Genomic DNA, 11,685 nt, shown 5'->3' on the forward strand with positions numbered 1-11,685 from the left:
ACAACCAGGCTGACCTAAAAATGAGGTCCGATGTCAAAAATCCCGAACCACCCCTTTAAAATCATAATGGTGGGTATGTTAGCCAAGTGCTAATGTGACTAACTGATGAAACAATAGTTTGTAAACCAAAATATGTCGACTGTAATGTTTGAAGAACGAATGACAAAAGACGCTCTGTGTCTTAACTTTTAATCAGAATGCAGAACAGCTGTATCACAGGAGCAGCAGTCTTAACTAACTCACTCGTCTCGCCAGCATTAACCATATAACTGCTGGTGCAGCAAAATAAACAGCAATAGGCTTGTTGCACATCAAGTCAAGTCAAGTCAAGTCTGCTTTATTGTCAATTCTTCCACATGTAGAGTACATACATACAGTGAATCGAAATTACGTTACTTTCAGATGCCCGGTGCATACAGATAACACTAACAGTAAAGTAGAGCTGAAACAACGAATCGATTTAATCGATAAAAATCGATTATTAAAATAGTTGTCAACTAATTTAGTCATCGATTCGTTGCTAAATAACTTTTATTTGCCGTAAGCGGCTCATTTCATGCATATTTCAAATCTGCGGTGACCAAAGTGTGGCAGTAATGAGCCACCGGAGGTTTTACTCAGCCAGTACAGCAGGAGAAGTAGCGAATAGCCAATAGCTGGCCTCGTTTTATGTCACGTGCTTCCCGAACAGCGTCTCTGCAGCATTTAGCGGGATGTGGGAGACTGGGAGTACTTTACTTTGAGCCTTCAAAAAAGAAGAGTAACCTGTAAACTCTGCACTACTGAACTGTTTAAGGGGACGTTCACATATCGCATCTTTTGCGCGCTCAAGTTCGTTATTTCCAACACCGCACCGCATCGAGTTAAAAACATCTTTTTTTTTTTTTTTTTTTTTTTATTCAGTATTAACAATACAATACAACAACATCTGTTTATGAAGTTAAAAACATCTCAACTTTTCAGAATGCTGCAAGCGCATCGCGGGTCATGCGACAAGAACTAACCAATCAGCTTCATCCTTTCCCGTAACAACGTTAAAAGCTCAGTCAAGATGAAAGGAACAGCTGATCATAGTTGTATATGGATTTCCATTTTGAAATAAATTTAGTAGCAGAGCTACTGCAAGCGATTTTTTGAGCTGCAAATCCATTTATCATTTGCTGAAATTTCCGCGTCTTCAAGGAGAGAGCACGTCATGGTTGCTTATCAAAGGCAGACGCCTCAGGGGCGCTTCTGCGCGAGCGCTTTGGAAAGAAGGAGAAAGCGGTGCGCCTAGCGTTCTCCACGCGTTTTTAGGCACGATATGTGAACGGCCCCTAAGACTTTTATTTGTGTATAGATTCTCCAGTACAATGTTGTTTGCAAATGTTTAGTCGTAAAAGCTGATAACATTGCTTTTTAACAGTTAACATTTAAAGCTTTACAAACATGTTCTGTGATCAGTTTGTAGTTTACCAGTTCAAAATTCAGTCGTGCAGCCTAATTATGACTGAATGAGAGAGGTAAATGTTTAAAGTAGGGCTGCAACTAACGATTATTTTGATAATCGATTAATCTGTCGATTATTTTTACGATTAATCGATTAATCGGTTCATGTACTTATATTTTAGTTTTTTCCATTTTTCCCCAAGTAAATTATTAATAAATGGTCTTTATCCTTCAGCATAGATTTTTAAGAGATTTTAACCATTTTGTCATATCCTCATCAAAAATATACCTGGAGTTGTTTTATTGTGTTAGTAATCCTTTGTCGAACTCTTCTGCAATCAAAACACTGACCCATAATTTCACAAGTAGATTTCAAATAATGTTTTCACCATGGCAGTCCTTAGAGCTACTAAAGTAGTTTAACATCCCGAACAAAGCTTATTAAGGAATCTTTCAGAACATATTTTCACGAAGAATAAGGATAAAACAGAATAAAATTGCAGTGCATTGTATTTTTTATTTACTGGGAAACAGCTTTATAGCTTTTGCTGTGAAATTGTAAACAATCCTTCGAAAAAAGTGCCAATGGCATGAAACCTGAATGGAACTCACAATTGAAAGTAAAATCCATCAGAAGGTTGTCCAGAAAAAAAAATTGGACACACACAAAAAAACCTGCTGTGTGAAAAAGAGCAGTGAATACTTAGAAAAAAAAGTGCATTTCAAATATCTTTAAACATTTACCTCTCTCATTCAGTCATAATTACGCTGCACGACTGAATTTTGAACTGGTAAACGACAAACTGATCACAGAACATGTTTGTAAAGCTTTAAATGTTAACTGTTAAAAAGCAATGTTATCAGCTTTTACGACTAAACATTTGCAAACAACATTGTACTGGAGAATCTGCACAAAGGAAAGTCTTAGGGGCCGTTCACAAATCGCGCCTAAAAACGTGTGGAAAACGCTAGGCGCACAGCTTTCTCCTTCTTTCCAAAGCGCTAGTGCAGAAGCGCCCCTGAGGCGTCTGCCTTTGCTAAGCAACCATGACGTGCTCTCTCCTTGAAGACGCGGAAATTTCAGCAAAGGATAAATGGATTTGCAGCTCAAAAAACCGCTTGCAGTAGCTCTGCTACTAAATTTATTTCAAAATGGAAATCCATATACAACTATGATCAGCTGTTCCTTTCATCTTGACTGAGCTTTTAACGTTAAGGGAAAGGATGAAGCTGATTGGTTAGTTCTTGTCACATGACCCGCGGTGCGCTTGCTGCATTCTGAAAAGTTGAAATGTTTTTAACTCGATGCGGTGTGGTGTTGGAAATAACGAACTTGAGCGCGCAAAAGACGCGATATGTGAACGTCCCCTTAAACAGTTCAGTAGTGCAGAGTTTACAGGTTACTCTTCTTTTTTGAAGGCTCAAAGTAAAGTACTCCCACATCACGCTGAATGCTGCAGAGACGCTGTTCGGGAAGCACGTGACATAAAACAAGGCCAGCTATTGGCTATTCGCTACTTCTCCTGCTGTACTGGCTGAGTAAAACCTCCGGTGGCTCATTACTGCCACACTTTGGTCACCGCAGATTTGAAATATGCACGAAATGAGCCGCTTACGGCAAATAAAAGTTATTTAGCAACGAATCGATGACTAAATTAGTTGACAACTATTTTAATAATCGATTTTAATCGATTAAATCGATTCGTTGTTTCAGCTCTAGTTTAAAGATATTTGAAATGCACTTTTTTTCTAAGTATTCACTGCTCTTTTTCACACAGCAGGTTTTTTGTGTGTGACTGTCCAATTTTTTTTTCTGGACAACCTTCTGATGGATTTTACTTTAAATTGTGAGTTCCATTCAGGTTTCATGCCACTGGCACTTTATTCGAAGGATTGTTTACAATTTCACAGCAAAAGCTATAAAGCTGTTTCCCAGTAAATAATAAAATACAATGCACTGCAATTTTATTCTGTTTTATCCTTATTCTTCGTGAAAATATGTTCTGAAAGATTCCTTAATAAGCTTCGTTCGGGATGTTAAACTACTTTAGGAGCTCTAAGGACTGTTATGGTGAAAACATTATTTTAAATCTCCTTGTGAAATTTGCTAGAGTATGGGTCAGTGTTCTGATTGCAGAAGAGTTCGAAAAAGGATTACTAACACAATAAAACAACTCCAGGTATATTTTTGATTAGGATATGACAGTGCAAAATGGTTAAAATCTCTTAAAAATCTATGCTGAAGGATAAAGACCATTTATTAATAATTTACTTGGGGGGGGAAAAATGGAAAAAACTAAAATATAAGTACATAAACCGATTAATCGATTAATCGTAAAAAATAATCGACAGATTAATCGATTATCAAAATAATCGTTAGTTGCAGCCCTACAGTAAAGTCTAAAAATATAGATCAAACATCAAATATAAGATACAGCTATGAATAAGGGAATATAAAAAAAAGACATGTAACAAAATAAAGTAAGATAAAGTTAAATAAAGCAGCGCAAGGCACATGGCAGATAGAGTGCAAACCACTGAAGTGAGCAAACAGTGCAGGTGTGTGTGGAAGGATCTGGGGATGTAGGATTTGGAGGGTGGCGGGGTTCATAGTTCAGTGGTGCCTGGGGCAGAAGAGGGAAGGGGTGGCAAGTTCGGGAGTGAGTTCAGCTTCCTGACAGCCTGATGGATGAAGCTCTCGTTCAGTCTGCTGGTCCTGGCCTGGAGACTCCGCAGTCTCCTCCCTGATGGCAGCAGACTAAAGAAGCTGTGTGACGGGTGGGTGGGATCACCTGTGATGCAGAGGGCTTTACGGGTGAGACGGGTTCCATAAATGTCCTGGAGGGAGGGGAGAGAGACACCAATGATCTTATAAACTGCTCTCACTATGTGTTGAAAAGTCTTCCGGCAGGACGCATTGCAGGCGCCATACCACACAGTGATGCAGCTTGTTAGGATGCTCTCGATGGTGCCTCTGTAGAAGGTGCACATGATGGGGGCCGGGGCTCTGGCTCTTCTCAGTTTGTGGAGGAAGTAGAGACACTGTTGTAGTTTATTGGCCAGTGCTGCTGTGTTTTCAGTCCAGTAGAGGTCCTCTGTGATGTACACACCCTGGAACTTGGTGCTGCTCACTCTCTCCACAGTCACAACCGTTGATGGTCAGAGGAACATGCTGAGTGTGCACTCTCCTGAAGGCAACAACAATCTCTTTCATCTTCTCCACGTTCAGAGAGAGATTTTTTGTCACTGCACCACCTGGCCAGGCGGCTCACCTCGCTCCTGTAGTTTGTCTCATCTCTGTTGCTAATGAGACCCACCACAGGGGTGTCATTCGCAAACTTGATGAAGAGGTTGGAGTTGTGTGATGATGTGCAGTCGTATTCCAGTGGTCTTCCAGTCAGAAAGTCCAACAGCCAGTTGCACAGCGAAGTGTTGAGCCCCAGCTGGATCAATTTGTAAATGAGCTGTTGAGGGATGATTGTGTTGAAAGCTGAACTGAAGTCTATGAACAGCATTCTGTCATATGAGTCTTTTTTCTCTATATGTGTGAGTGCTGAGTGGACGGTAGTGGCAATGGCATCATTGGTTGACCGGTTGAACCGATATGTAAACTGGAAGGGGTCCAGGGATGGGGGGGGGGGCAGACTTGATGTGTGTTCACGAAATGAAAGTTGAATATGGTGTGTACACACAGCTGCACGTCTTTTGCATTACCAATTATGTAAATGTACAATTTACTTATTTCTCAAAAATATTTTTTTGTATGAAATAGTTACCTTGTGAGACATGGGCTTCGATTGATCTTAATAAATATCCATTTCTCAATTGTGAACTTACATCAGTTTGTTCTATCATGATTTTCTATCAACATATTTTAATATTTTACTCTAATAGTTAAGAGTAAAATAAAACATTTTTTTTAAATGACAAAAAAAGGGCTGTAAAAGGATATAACTAATACATGACAAATGCAAATATTTGTTTTATATGATAATTCAAAAGATATAATTAAAATATACATGTGCTGCTTATAGACTGATAGACTGAATGACTAATTATTTAGAATTTCTACTAATTATTTATTATTTCTACTAATTATGTTATCAAATAAAGTTAATAAAACATACATGCAGAAATCTCTGAGCGTAACGATCATCTGATCGTTTGTCGCAAACCTTATAATCTGATAAAAAGCAATCAGAACAAAGTCAACTCTCCGAAAATGTACAGTATTTCAGATTTGAGTGGTTTGTCTTTGAATCAAGAGAACCCCATTGACTGCCTTGAGCCTCATAATCAACGGAAGAAAGAATGAAGCACATATTAGCACAAAACTTGATATTTTGAGCAATCAACTGAAATTACATGCACACAACAAAAGGTTTGAATTGTATTTCTGTGGGATCCTTGAACAGTGTCTTCTCAACATCATGTAAACAAAAAGTGACGTATGCCAGTAACAGGTAAAGGATTGGAAAATATGACGACTCGTTAAGGCGATTCTGAGTCGACAATCTCTTTTGAGAGACAATATCTTTATTTATCATGCACTTTTTTGATTAACAGCTTTGCAGACTGTTTTCATTTAAGGATAGCTACGTTACAAACTCCAAATGAGATATTTTTCAAAAAACCATATGATCTGCTCTTTCACCACTTCACTTTTAATGGAGTGAATGGCTACACATACTGCACATGAAAAATGTATTATTTTGTTTGTCTGAATTTGTGTTCATGTATTTATAGTGTTAATAAACTTGATAGTGTAAATGTCACTCTGGATCTTTATTTAATTATGTTTTTCTAGTTATTAAGATTATCATGTAATTCATGCAGAGACCTTTTTTCCCAATAATTCTGTCTGCAGTTGCATTCCCCTTTCTACACAAGGGTCAGCCAATTAATGTCTGTTCTCAAACTAATGTGAAAAAAATTATATGCATGAAACAAAAACACAATCTGCCTTCCAAAGTTACTGTAAGAAGCTAAAGTTAAGCTGTATGTGTCATTGTCCCTCATACACTCAAATATATTGAGTAAAATTAAAACGTAATATATATTCTCTGTAAAACGTACTCGGTTACTAAAGTAACCTCGTTTCTCTCTAGAAGAGGGAACGAGTACTGCGTCTTAGCTAAGACGCTACGGGAAAAGTCTCTTTTCACGATACACTGAAGCAAAAAATTATCCTTAATTTTGAATTATTGTAAAGCGCATTTGCAGCAGCACACAGCCATAGGCGAGATGGCTCGCTCGCTCATTGGCTGCTCTGCGGCAACTGCATAAGCCTATCGAGCGCAGGCTGATGCAACATCAGACCAATGAGGGCGCTTCGCCCCTCCATACCACTTCCCGCCGAAACGGGTGTGGCCTAGCCCTATAAAGGGAGCTCAAAAAAGGCTGACTCACCTGATTTATTTCATCGCCGAAGCGAACCAGAGTGAATCGTACGCACGGCAGAGAACGCAGTACTCGTTCCCTCTTCTAGAGAGAACCGAGGTTACGTTAGTAACCGAGTACGTTCTCTTACGAGAGTTCTCTCGTACTGCGTCTTAGCTAAGACGCTATGGGAACCCAATGTAAAGCGCAGTGCGTGCAGAGATCACACACCAATAAACCTGGAAGCGACGCCCAGGATTTACAGTGCACAATCACCCGAGGGACTCACAGAGAGTCCTAGAACAGGAGGGGGGAGACCCTCCGCCCCATATCTAGCAGCGTCCGTAGACGCGGCAATATGACATCACATAATCAAGGCAAGGCCTGACCAATGTGGTAATGTGGGTCTTACGCAATACTGCCCATATAACAGTCAGCAGCGCATAGCGCTTGCAATCTCAGAGTTCCAATCAGGACCCTGATTCAACTATAGCGACAACAGCTTTGCTTGCAGGGCGGGAACCTCTAGGTTATAGAACCTGATAAATGTAGACGGCGAGGCCCATCCTGCCGCCATACATATATCCTGTAAGGAGATCCCACTAGACCACGCCCACGACGAGGCGACGCCTCTTGTGGAGTGTGCTCTGACGCCCAGTGGGCACTGAAGGCCCCTGGAAGCGTAAGCTAACGCTATAGCGTCAACAATCCATCTGGATAGGCTCTGTCTCGAAACAGCCATTCCCTTGGAACGTCCACTGAACGAGACAAACAGCTGCTCAGTCTGTCTAAAGACAGCAGAGTGAGACACATAAGTTCTTAAAACCCTGTGGTAATGTGGCGTTCCGCCAACCTGTACAGGTTTCGGGACCTGAGACCGCCCTGGCGATTTATTTAGGACACCACAGACATGTTGTCCGAACGGACTAAGACGTGGTGGCCCTTGATTTGGGGACAAAAGCGTGTGAGCGCGTTCTCTACTGCCAGCATTTCCAGACAGTTGATATGTTGGAGCTTTTCCCGTTCTGACCACAGGCCAAAGAACGGTCTGCCCTCGAGCAGCGCTCCCCATCCCGAAGTGGAGACGCCCGTCGACACCATTTTCACTTTCGAGGAATTCCCCAGGCTTACACCTGATTGGTACCAGTCGTTCGCTGTCCAGGGTTTCAAGGCTGTAACACAGCTCTGATTGACCTTGAGACGCAACTGACCGGATATCCACGCTCTGCGCGGTACTCGCGCTTTCAGCCAGAACTGCAAGGGGCGCATGCGGAGCAGGCCCAACTGAAGAACTGGTGATGCTGAGGCCATGAGACCTAGCATCTTCTGAAATTCTCTGAGCGAGAAGGTCGCGCCGCACCGGAGAGAGCTCGCTGCGCGCTGAATGCCCAACGCGCACTGTGGCGACAGCCGCGCCGTCATGGAGTGTGAGTCCAGAGCTATACCCAAAAACAGTATCATCTGACTGGGGTTCAGCGAACTCTTTGTCCAGTTGACACTCGGACCAAGTTTCTCGAGGTGATCGAGTAAAATGGCCCTGTGTTCCACGAGCTCTGATCGTTATTGAGCTAGAATCAGCCAGTCGTCCAAATAGTTCAGCACTCGCATGCCTCTGAGTCTGAGAGGAGCGAGCGCTGCGTCCATGCACTTCGTAAACGTACGAGGAGCCATGGACAAGCCGAATGGCAGGACTGTATACTGGTATGTCTGGCCCTCGAAGGCGAATCTCAAATATCGCCTGTGACGTGACGCTATCTGTATTTGAAAATACGCGTCCTTCAGATCTATCAACATGAACCAGTCTCCTCTGCGAATATGCGCGAGGAGTCTCCTGGTTGTAAGCATTTTGACACTGCGTTTCGCCAATGCTTTGTTCAGCTGTCTTAGATCCAGTATGGGTCTGAAACCTCCGTCTTTCTTGGGCACTAAGAAAGTATCTGTTGTACAGCCCCTCTTCGCTTTGAGCTTGAGATACAGGCTCCACAGCCCCTTTGCTGAACAGTTTTGATATTTCGGCTCAAAGTAGGTGTGCTACTTCTGTTTTGACCGTAGTTTCGACGCGCGCTAAAAAGCGCGGAGGGCGTCGAAAAAACTGTAGTGAGTAGCCTCTCTTTATAATGTCTAGCACCCAATCCGAAACCCCTGGAAGCGTTGACCATGCGTCTGCATGAATGGCTAAGGGTTGGATGCGAAGCGCGCTCTGTTGGCTGGGCAACGGCAGCGCTTCGATGTGCTGCAACATGGGCGTTAAGCCTGTGACATTTGAGGCGGGGAGCGCGCTGATCACAGCGGGCAGATCGCTCTTCCTCGACCCCTCCACGGTGCTTAACCGAGTGAGGGAGGGCTGAGCGGGTCCCGTGGGACTCGTGCTGTCTGTGAGTAATTGTGGGCTGTAAGCGTGCACATTTACTGCTTTTGACTCGCTGTTTGCCTGGGCAGAATGAACGTGCACAGGTTTCGTTTTTACAGAAACCACATGACGTGTGGTGACATAGTGTTTGTGGGCACTGAGGAGTGGGCACGTTTACTATGTAGTGCGCACGATCGCTTTTATGGGCGCGAGCCCTGTGTGAAGGGCTGTGCTTATATGTGGAGATGGGCACTGAGCAGTGGGCATCGTCACTACATTTATAGCACCATCGGCCGTGGCCGGGACACCAGAAATTACACCTTTCTCAGGAAATATCTGGGTAGCCGTGATAACGGTTTTTGTGTGCAGGCAAGCGGGCCACTGTACAGGCTTGCACATTGCAAAAGACGCTGAGACAGTCACAATCCCTGGAACTGGCTGCTGACGTAGTTGCGATGAAGCAGCAGGAGGCGGGGGGTGTGGCTGAGAGCTTTGTGGGGCCGGTCTAGCACGACTCGCTGCAGAACCGGAGCGCTTCGGGAGGAAGTGTTTGAATGCTTGCGACGCTTTCTGGTCCTCGACGAATCTCTCAATGAACTCGTTGACAGAAGATCCGAAGAGGCCAGCGGGAGTCAGTGGGGCGTCGAGGAACGCAGTGCGTTCAGACTCTGCCATGTCTGAGAGCGTCAGCCATAGATGCCTCTCAGCCACCGTAGCGGAAGCCATAACTCGTCCCATGGCCTGTGCAGCGGATTTAGTAGCGCGAAGAGAGAGATCCGAAGCACTCCTCAAATCCGCGAGACAGATAGCCTCAGGTCCCATCTCGTCCAGCTTACGGAGGAGATCACCCTGGAATATCTGCAGCGTGGCCATGGTGTGTAGTGCAGACGCAGCCTGCCCAGCAGCAGAAAAGATCCGCGCGAGCAGAGATGACGTCATGCGGCAGGCTTTAAATGGCAACACCGCTTTCGTCCGCCGTCCAGCAGAGGGCGGGCAAAGGTGCGTCGCTATCTCCTGTTCCACCGGCGGAAGTGACTGGTAGTTCCTGTTTTTAGCATCATCCAGTGTGGAGAATGCTAGTGAGATAGACGAACGAGTTCGCACTGAATATGGAGCGTTCCAAGTCTTTGCCACCTCTTTGTGAAGCTCAGGAAGAAATAAGGCGGGCTTTGAGTTCGGAGAAGTACGCTCATCCGAAAGGAAACTACCATCCAGCCGGGAACGAGAGGGGGGCGCTGGTGCAGACCACTCGAGGCCGAGGCTCATTGCGGCCAGCGTGAGCACTCGCATCAGCTCCTTCTCGATGTCAGCTCGTCTGCTGGGCTTCTGAGCCGAAGGCGCGAGATCCCTGGAGCTCGCCCAGCCCTCACTGCCCGAAGGAAGCTAGCAGAGAGCACGTGTCCTCTTCCCCCGACGCGGTCCTGAGAGCGACTTCCTCGGAAGACGCGGCAGCAGACAGCGGGCGTTGACCATCGGGAAGCGATGCAGGGGAGGCCGGTGAAGCAGGTTGAACCGGCGAGCTCGGTTGAGCTGGAAACGGTTCCGGAATCCGCTGAAAGCGGCGCTTTGTACGGCACCGCAGCGCAGCGGGGAATGCAGGCTCAGAGAAAAATGCCAAGCGAGTCCTCAGAGTCACCATTGGCAACAGCTCGCACTGAGGGCATCCGCCGTCAGCGAGCGCTAGCGCTGCATGATCTTCACCCAGGCAGGAGACACAGATGACGTGACGGTCTCCCTCGCTGAGTGGGGCTCTGCACGAGCCGCAAGAAGGCATCTTTAAAAAGACGCAGCTCTTTTACGAGTGTGTGTCGCAGGGCGAACACACACAGGATAAAAGGAATTGAAAAGGATATGGGCGCCGGAGAGCGCAGCAGGAACGGCAGTGGAAGGCGGCGTTGGCCAGCAGCTTCAGGAATGGCTCGTCCCGCTGAGATGCTTATCAGACGACGCGTAGCTTCTTCTCGTGATCAACGATGCGTGAGCTTAGCCGTCTCGTCTATGGCTGTGTGCTGCTGCAAATGCGCTTTGCAATAATTCAAAATTAAGGATAATTTTTTGCTTCAGTGTATCGTGAAAAGAGACTTTTCCCGTAGCGTCTTAGCTAAGACGCAGTACGAGAGAACTCTCGTAAGAGAACCTGTATTCTGATTCTAAATCAGTAATGATTTTTAATGGATTTGCAATTTAAACTTCATTGCAATGTACAATAACACATTAGAGAAAAACACGTTATAGGCCAGGTTTAATATGCACAGTTTTAAACAATAAAGTAACTCAAAATATATATCCACCGAGGGTCCTTAACCTGAGAAAGGTTGAATACTAACGTGATTATGCAAAGTAGACTTTGGGGAAAAGCATATAACATTACTGCTCTCTACTGGACCACGGTTAAATCTCGTTGTATTAAAAAGTATTTCCATGTATTTTAGACTTGAACAAGATGAAAGTTAGTTAGATATAAATGACCCTGAGTGAGTAACATTATTAACCACCACCCACTATAGCACATTGTGAGCACCCCCTGC

The sequence above is a fragment of the Carassius carassius genome, chromosome 46 (genome assembly GCF_963082965.1).
Source record: "Carassius carassius chromosome 46, fCarCar2.1, whole genome shotgun sequence".
In the NCBI taxonomy this organism is placed as follows: Eukaryota; Metazoa; Chordata; class Actinopteri; order Cypriniformes; family Cyprinidae; genus Carassius; species Carassius carassius.